Source organism: Ovis canadensis, chromosome 3 (genome assembly GCF_042477335.2).
Source record: "Ovis canadensis isolate MfBH-ARS-UI-01 breed Bighorn chromosome 3, ARS-UI_OviCan_v2, whole genome shotgun sequence".
In the NCBI taxonomy this organism is placed as follows: Eukaryota; Metazoa; Chordata; class Mammalia; order Artiodactyla; family Bovidae; genus Ovis; species Ovis canadensis.
The window spans coordinates 29,347,285-29,355,742 of record NC_091247.1 but is presented as its reverse complement, the minus strand read 5'-3'; the positions used below and the strand labels follow the sequence as shown (position 1 = coordinate 29,355,742).

General features: G+C 41.3%; 1 pseudogene; it reads right to left on the bottom strand.

Moving 5' to 3' along the window:
- Nucleotides 1-3,914: 3,914 nt before the first annotated feature.
- Nucleotides 3,915-4,774, bottom strand: LOC138438074 (elongation factor 1-beta pseudogene; annotated as a pseudogene).
- Nucleotides 4,775-8,458: the final 3,684 nt, after the last annotated feature.

Sequence of the window (8,458 nt, the reverse complement as noted above, 5' to 3'; positions counted from 1 at the left end):
AACAATATTTTGTTTTAAATGTCTTGGATCAATTCAAGAACCCTGTGGCCATGAATAATGAAGATCACAAGGAAAATCAGACTGGAAATCTTTGGAAAGCTAGACTATCAGTAAGGGAGGAGGCAAGGACAATATTCAACAGAGTGAATTAAAGAATTATTATTCTAACCTCTATGTCCAGTGTCTTCATGGGGCCTCTTGGTGGCCTAGGGTCCCCATCTAGTGCTACTGGCATCCAATATAATTGTTTTCAATGCTTACATAATATATTTTCCAATCAGGAAACAGGAAAACATTTCAGCCAAAGATAATGACTAGTTTATTTTAAATCCTTTCTTTCTCACTTGCTAAAGATGACAGTGGTGAAAATGGGTACAAAAGATAAGAGCTGATTCTTCTTGATGATCCTGTATTTCTGTCTGTTCTGTTCTAAATATTGGCTTGGCCAAAACTGCTCACTCAGGATTTTCCAAAAGCTGCTACAGAAAAGCTCGAATGAACTTTTTGACCAACTCGATACTTTTCATGTCTTATTTAACTTAGAAGAACCCTCTGAATCCCTTTTTAGAGAAGAAACTGAGATCTAGAGAGGTTATACAACTTCTACAAGCTCACAGAACAAGTAAGGATGGTTCCAGAACTGAGACTCAGCCACAGGGCCCAGGGACCCACACTCCTCTCCACCACATTCCAAAGACAGCTGCCAATGATGCCACTAACCTCCCTCACTTGTTAGCAGTTGAAGAACAAAGGGTCACATGTTAAGATTCCCGATCAAAAAAGAGATGTGAATCATTTTTGAGTAATTGAATTTCAGGTCCGGAAACTCTAAATTTGACCTACAAAAATGTTTGAGTCACCCTGTTCAGAGACTACAGCTCTGTGTTATCTCATATTACAAGCCTCTGCACTTCTATTCTTGGCTGATTCTCAAAGCCAGATGCCTGAGTAGCAATAAATGCAGAAGATATAAAAAAAGATGCTATCACCCTTCTCTGATGACACGAGGTATTTCAGTTACGAGCAGTGATACATTCTCATTTAAAAGGAGGGAACTGATAGTATTGGTTTTAGTTTCTATAATGCCATAAGAGGCAAATAAGCCAACATGTTTTGCTGTGGAAGAGAATTCTGTTCTGTTTGGTTGCTAAGTCATGTCCAACTCTGTGACCTCATGGACTATAGCCCACTAGGCTCCTTTGTCCATGGGATTTTTAAGGCAAGAATACTGGGGTGGGTTGTCATTTCCTCCTTCAGCGGAGCTTCCCAACCCAGGGATCAAACTCAGGTCTCCTGTTTGGCAGACAAATTCTTGACCACTGAGCCACCTGGGAAACCTGGAGGAGAATTATCCAATGCTAGTCAGTGCAAAAATGAATGCCTAACATTGCAGGCTCTCCCAGGATATCCCATTATGTCCCGATCTTTTCCCTCTACTAGAGGCTGACCTAGTCATTGGTTAATCAAGGACTCATTTTTCATAGATTCCCATTTAGTACCTGGAGCTAATATGACACTTCAATTAACTATGGAGCACCTAAAACCCTACTCCCTCGAGTGTACATCTACTTTATAAGAGCTGGTGCCTGCTTGTGGAACCCAATTCTCAATCTGGGATGACTAGATCACGTGAAAGGAAGCCAAAGTCAGGCTTGAAGTGAGTCAAAGTAGGTATCTGGAAGTCAACACACTTGCAGCAAGAAAAGGGTGTGGTCAAGGTAAGAGAATGCACGGAGACTTGCCGAGATGAAGAGGATACTGGTTAGAAGAGACAACAGATGCTGGGATACTTTAGGTCAGGAAGCAAATCTCAAGCTATAGTGATGCTGTAGAGCCACACTTCTCAAAATTTAATGTGCATAAGAATCACCTGGAGATTTAGTCAAGATGCATATTTGGTTCAGTAGGCTTCAATTCTGCATTTCTAATAACTTCCCAGGGATCCCCAGGCTCCTGGTTGGTAGATGATGCTTTGAGTGACAAAGTTGCAGAACAAAGAGACAGATGTGTCTCTATGGTACTGGGTAGGAGACGTTGGGAGGTATGCCAGTTTCCTAGCAGAAATGAAAAGACCAAAGCTCAGCTAACTTTTCAAACTGAAAAGTGAAAGTCACTCAGTCATGTCTGACTTTTTGCAACCCCATGGACTGTACAGTCCATGGAATTCTCCAGGCCAGAATACTGGAATGGGTAGACTTTCCCTTCTCCCAGGGATCTTCCCAACCCAGGGATCAAACCCAGGTCTCCCACACTGCAAGCAGATTCTTTACCAGCTGAGCCACAAGGGAAGCCCAAAAATACAGGAGTGGGTAGCCTATCCCTTATCCAGAGGATCTTCCTGAATCCAGAGAATTCTTCCAGGAATCAAAATGGGGTCTCCTGCATTGCAGGTGGATTCTTTACCAAGTGAGCTATAACTTTTGAGGGGAACACAATTACAGGACTTTATTCTAAAAGCCAAAGTGTAATTCAGCTGGCTGTATGTAAGTAGTCACCAAATCACTGATGATTAAAGAACTTTTGATACGGAGGGAAAGATGGCGGAGGAATAGGACGGGAAGATCATGTTCTCCCTCACAAATTCCTCAAAAGAACATTTCAACGCCGAGCAAACTCCACAAAACAACTTCTGTAGGCTGGCAGAGGACATCAGGCAACCAGAAAAGCAGACCATTGTCTTCAAAATCAGTCTAAACATGTCAAAAAAAAAATAAATAAAGAACTTTTATGCTGGACCTGGTTCTTGTGTGGTCCTTTGCCCTCTATATAGAGAAGATGCTGGGGAGAACAGTAAGAGCAGGGGCTCTAGAGTCGCATAGTGTGCATTCAAGTGGAGTTTCCACTCTCTACTTTCCATTTTGCCTTGGTCAAAGTTTCCTTTTCGGCGAATCTTTCTTTCTTTAGTTATGGAAATGTCAGTTGCTCAGTTGTGTCTGACTCTTTTCATTCCCACAGACTGCAGCCCATCAGGCTCCTCTGTCCATGGAATTTTCCAGGCAAGAATACTGGCATGGGTAGTCATTCCCTTCTCCAGGGGATCTTCCCAAATCATTGACTGAACATGGGTCTCCTGCATTGCAGACAGATTCTTTACCATCTGAGTCAGCAGGGAAGCCCTTCTTTAGCTATAAATCTTGGGAAATAATACATCTGCCATATTAATCAAGGAAGGCTAATCACTTTAAGAAACAAGTCCCAAAATTTAATGGCTTAACATAATAAAACTTTATTTTTTCTTCCATAACTGTATGATAATGGTTTTTGGCAGGTGGTTTTTGTGGCTCTGTTCTCTATATCTTCAGGGTTCTCTCATTTCAGTCAGTGGACAGGGAAAGGATTATGGAGAAGCACACAGGAGGATTTTATGAGGTTGGTTGAGAAGCAGCATGCATCAATTCTATGTGTGTTCTGTTGACTAGAACTTAGACACTTGGCCCCACTTTGTTTCTGGGGAGGCTGACAAACATATCTTTGTGGTCAGGACAACAAGGAGATGGGTTTGGTGGATGTCTGTCCTCTGCTTTCTCAACCAGAGGATTAAGCCTTAATGCACTATGACACCCACGACATGTAATGAATTAATGTTTCTATGTGTGTAGACTAAAGCCTGCTATGCATTCTCCTTGAAGAAGCTGATAAAATCATCACTCAGATAATTTTCTGCAGTGCTTGGCCAGGCTTTCCTAAACCTGAAACAACTTGAAGGTGGCCAGAAGATCAAATGAGACAACATGTGTAAATATTCATAAGCTACATCATGCTATATGAATGAAAGCTGCCACAAAAGAGAAAAATATGTGAATCAGGTTGGGGTGGGGGCAATTCAAAGCACCAATAGTCAGAGAGGTACCACTGCACTGTGCAAGACTATTTCTTTTTTCTGCATTTCTTTTGTAATATTTTATCTATTTATTTTATTCTTATTATTTTTTGTCTTTCAAACTTTTATTTTAGGATACTGATCCATGATGGATTTTAGATCTTGTTGAATGCAGCCACATCCATAGACTGTACATACTCGTCACAAGCAGTGATCTGCTCCTCCAGCATGTCTGTCCCAACTTTGTCATCTTCAACTGCACACTGTATTTGAAGTTTTTTAATGCCAGACCCAACCAGAACTAGTTTAGAAGAGCCCCAGACAAAGCCATCTGCTTGAATGCTTCTGACGCACTCCTCTAGTTTTGCCAGATCGGTCTCATCATCCCAAGGTTCCACATCTAATAAGATGGAAGACTTGGTGACAACTGTTTGTTTTCTGGCTTTCTTTGACTCATACTGGGCAAGGCGTTCTTCTCTTAGCCTCTTGACTTCTTCACTTTCTTCCTCCTCATCAGATCCAAAGAGATCCCTGTCATCATCATCTTTACTATCTGTAGCTCCACTTTCTGCGGTGTCTTCCACATTAGAAGGGCCATACTTGCCCAAAGCTTTCTTCACTCCTGGCAGCCTGGCCTTTTCCTTCTCATAAGATTTGACGTGATTATACCAATGGAGGGCATGACATAAGTCGGCAGGTGGTGGGCCGGAGACGGCTTCAAATACTGCCATATCTGCTTGTGATGGCATATACCCCTCTATGTAACTCTTGTCCACCAAGTAGTCATTGAGCACCTGGAGGCCAGTGGGGCTTTTCAAGTCTCCAAAACCCATGGCGACAACTAATCGAGAACTGGGAGGCAGTGGAGGAAAAGAGGCACGCAGCTGGTCAGTACTGAGCACTAAGAGGAAAAAAAGGCCTTTTGTAATATTTTAAACTTCCTGGTTTATCTGATGACCTCTCAACCCTTCTAGAAGTCTCCTCCTAGAATCACATTCTCCATAAAGCTTAAGTGAAACTTTTCCTCTAGCCCAATATGTTACTAATTCCACTATAAACCCTAACCAGCATAATGCATTTCTCAATTAGCATATTGCATGTGTGCAGTTATTTATTTATACACTTTCCTCCCACTAGAAACAGAAGTCACTTGTATTCCTCCCTATTTGCTTGTCACATATTGTATTAGGCATTTAATTCACATGTTCTGAAAAGTTTTAGATGTTCTGCCGGAGCAGAAGTCTGTGGTCTGTCTGGACTAACTAGAGGCTATGTACACATGCTCAGATCCTCTGAGTTTCTAGCACAGGGTCCCTGGGAGCTATACTGTATTTCTTATCCTGATAAAGTTCATTTTTGTTGGTGTCATCCTTAAAGTAGTCCTTAAACATCCTTAAACTAGACCTGGAGAAAAAAATAATCCATGGAATTTGGATCCCTGTAATTGTCAGACACAGTGATGATGATTTCAGAGACTGGTCTAAGCTGGTGCAAATGATCCCTGGGGACTAAGAGAGTTTTCTCAATGCTCCCCAAACAATAATTCATAGATATCTACATCCAGCAATACATTTGAGTACATGGTGGCTTGTATATGATGGAGGAGTACATTCTCCCATCACTCCTTCTTGTCTGAGGAAACAATTTTGTTTCCCAGGATGGTTTGGAGCTACGGTTTGCATCTCTAGAAGAGTCCTGTGGAAAAGATGAAGATAGAGGACTGTTTTCTCTATCACTCACTGCTGAGTAAAAGACATGAGATATCTGTCTTGCAAACCATCTTTCTCAATTTAGTTACATCAGAGAATCAAATAAATGTGTGTTTTATCTACTTAATCTCATGAATTCTATGCAAGCCTAGCCCAGTGGCTGACTGTGACAAGCCATCAGAAATCTCTTTTTAATTTTATATTTTCCCATTTCACAACTGCTTGATAAATGATTGTATCTGACAGCATTTAATCCATGTAAGAGTAATCACTGGTGATGAGGGCTTTGGAAGAATTGTCTGTATACTGTCCTTCTTCTTGTGTATCCCTTTACACAAGATCCCTGCTTTCTAATCAGCAGATATACCGCACACTGACAGAGTCTTTCATTATATGCTCTATTTAGAGCTTCAGTACTTTTTACTGCTGGTACATGATAAACAGTAAAGATGCGCCCCCTACTACAAAAACAGATTTATTAATAAATAGCTGACACTTTGTACTTTTGCAGAATATCAAAGCAATTAGTGACAACAGTAGAATGATTTTCAATACCTACAGAGCAAAATATCATATTGATTCAAGCTCAAAGCTTTCTCTAAATAACAGCTAAGGGGTTGTCTACTGCATCTGGTCAATTCTTTTAAAGAACAGGTGGTAAAAAAGAAAACACATCAGTAAAACTGCTTTGAATGGTTCAACTGGATATATTAGCCAATTTGCCAATATAGAATAACTAGTAGACTAATGGCACAGAAAATTATTTTGGTTTATTTTTTATCTTATGTTTACATATAGGTGTATATACATTGGATAAAGAAATGGCAACCCACCCCAGTGTTCTTGCCTGGAGAATCCCAGGGACAGGGGAGCCTGGTGGGCTGCTGTCTATGGGGTCGTGCAGAGTCGGACATGACTGAAGCGACTTAACAGCAGCAGCACATTTGTATGTTTATATATGCATTTTATTGACATGCTTATATATATATATATATATGTATTTTACTCACATATAAGCCAATGATAAAGTTCACCATTTTTGAATTTCACATAAAATTGAGATATTCATTTGATTTAAAAGGTAAAGGAGGGTTCACTGTGGGGAAAAATGGAATATTTAGATCATGAAACCTTAGATTCGCAAAGTCATGGGACTATGAAGCAGAAGAAATTTAAAGAGATGCACTAGTCTAGTTTTTTCCCTGGGGAAATACGATGTTCTTCCTACCCCCAACTTGTGATGACTCAGGCAATAGTACAGATGAAACATTGAAGCCAGGAAAGAGAATCTGATTATCTATCAAATAAAAATTTGTGATGGATCAAGAAATCTGCCATCACCAGTTCTCAGTGCTTCCATCCAGAGAGTTTGCTTCATTCATTCATACATTCATTCATTCAATGCCTACCAAGTTCTGAGCACTATTCTCGGTGCTGAGGAGGCAGCAGAGAATTAACACAGCCAACAGCCTTCGTGGCTCTCTTGCTGCACTCAAAAGAGATGGTCATAAATAAGAAAGGAAATGGTATTTTAAAGAATGAGGAACGCTATGGAGGAGAGTAGGGCACGTCCATTAAAGCACACAGAGGGATGGGGGAAATGGACTGCTACGTTTTGAATATGATGGTCAGGCAAAACCTCATTTTTTTCTTTTTTTGAGTGTAATTGCATTATAATGTTATGTTAGTTTCTACTGTACAACAAAGTGAATCAGCTATATGTACACACATATCCCCTTCCTCCCGAGCCTCCCTCTCACCGCCTCCACCCACCCCTCTAGGTCATCACAGAGCACCGAGCTGAGCTGCCTGTGTTGTAGAGCAGCCTCTCACCAGCTGTCTATTTTACACATGGTAGTATATATATGTCAATCCTAATCTCCCAGGTCATCCCACCTTCCCCTCCCTATCCTCTTCCCCTGTGTCCACATGTGTTCACTATGTCTGCATCTCTATTCCTGTCCTGGAAATAGGTTCATCTGACCATTGATAAAGTGATGAATAAGTAAGGACCTGAAGAATGAAAAGATGGGAATCACGGGGCTCTCTGGAGAGTGACCCCACGGCGGAAGCACACTTACTATGCTCACACGTGCAAACTATCAGCTTATTTTTCCTCAGATTTACCTATTTCATTCTACTCCTTTCAACTTCTTCATCAAAACTGTCTTTTCTTGTTTCTGTTGGAGACTAAGATAGCTCCGCAAATCATCACCTGCTTCCGTCATGGTTCTGAAGCTTGGAGCTGGGCCATTTTTGAGTCACTGCTTCTGCTTCTATTCCAGCCTCTCTGCGTAACTGTCAAACTCCCCCTCTCTTCTGCCCGGGTCATCTAAGGACACTCCACAGCTCCTGGGCTCAGGGCAGTCATACAAATTCTCTCCTGTCACATTCAACACCTGAGGCTTATTTGACCCAATTTCTTCTCTTGACTCTTAGTTCCACCTTATGTCTAATCATCCTTTGAGAGAACAATGAAGGGAAAAGACTGTAGAGCTGCCGGTTACAAAGTGGATTTATACCTTAAGTGGAACTGCAAATCAAACAGACCTCTATATTTGCCAGCTATAGGAACCCACTCTGTGCTAGGTGTAATGCTAAGTGTAATGCTAGATTCTGGGGATTCTGAGATACCTCTGTCCTCAAAGTGTCCACAAGAGATTGCCATAAGCAAAGACCATGTGTCTGCAGGCAGCACTACGGGGCTGCCCACTACTCAGCTCCAGTTCAGTCCCTTCACGGAACAGTATTACTGGGGAGGATGTGTTTTGTATATGTGTCTGGGTTTTAACGTGGCCACCACTGTGCTAGGTGTTATATAGCAGAATACAAAGTTAAAAATGCATGATTTCTCCTAAGGAGTTGGCTGCTTAGCTGGTATGACAAATTATAAATATATACTTGGAAAGTTATACAACAATGCACCACA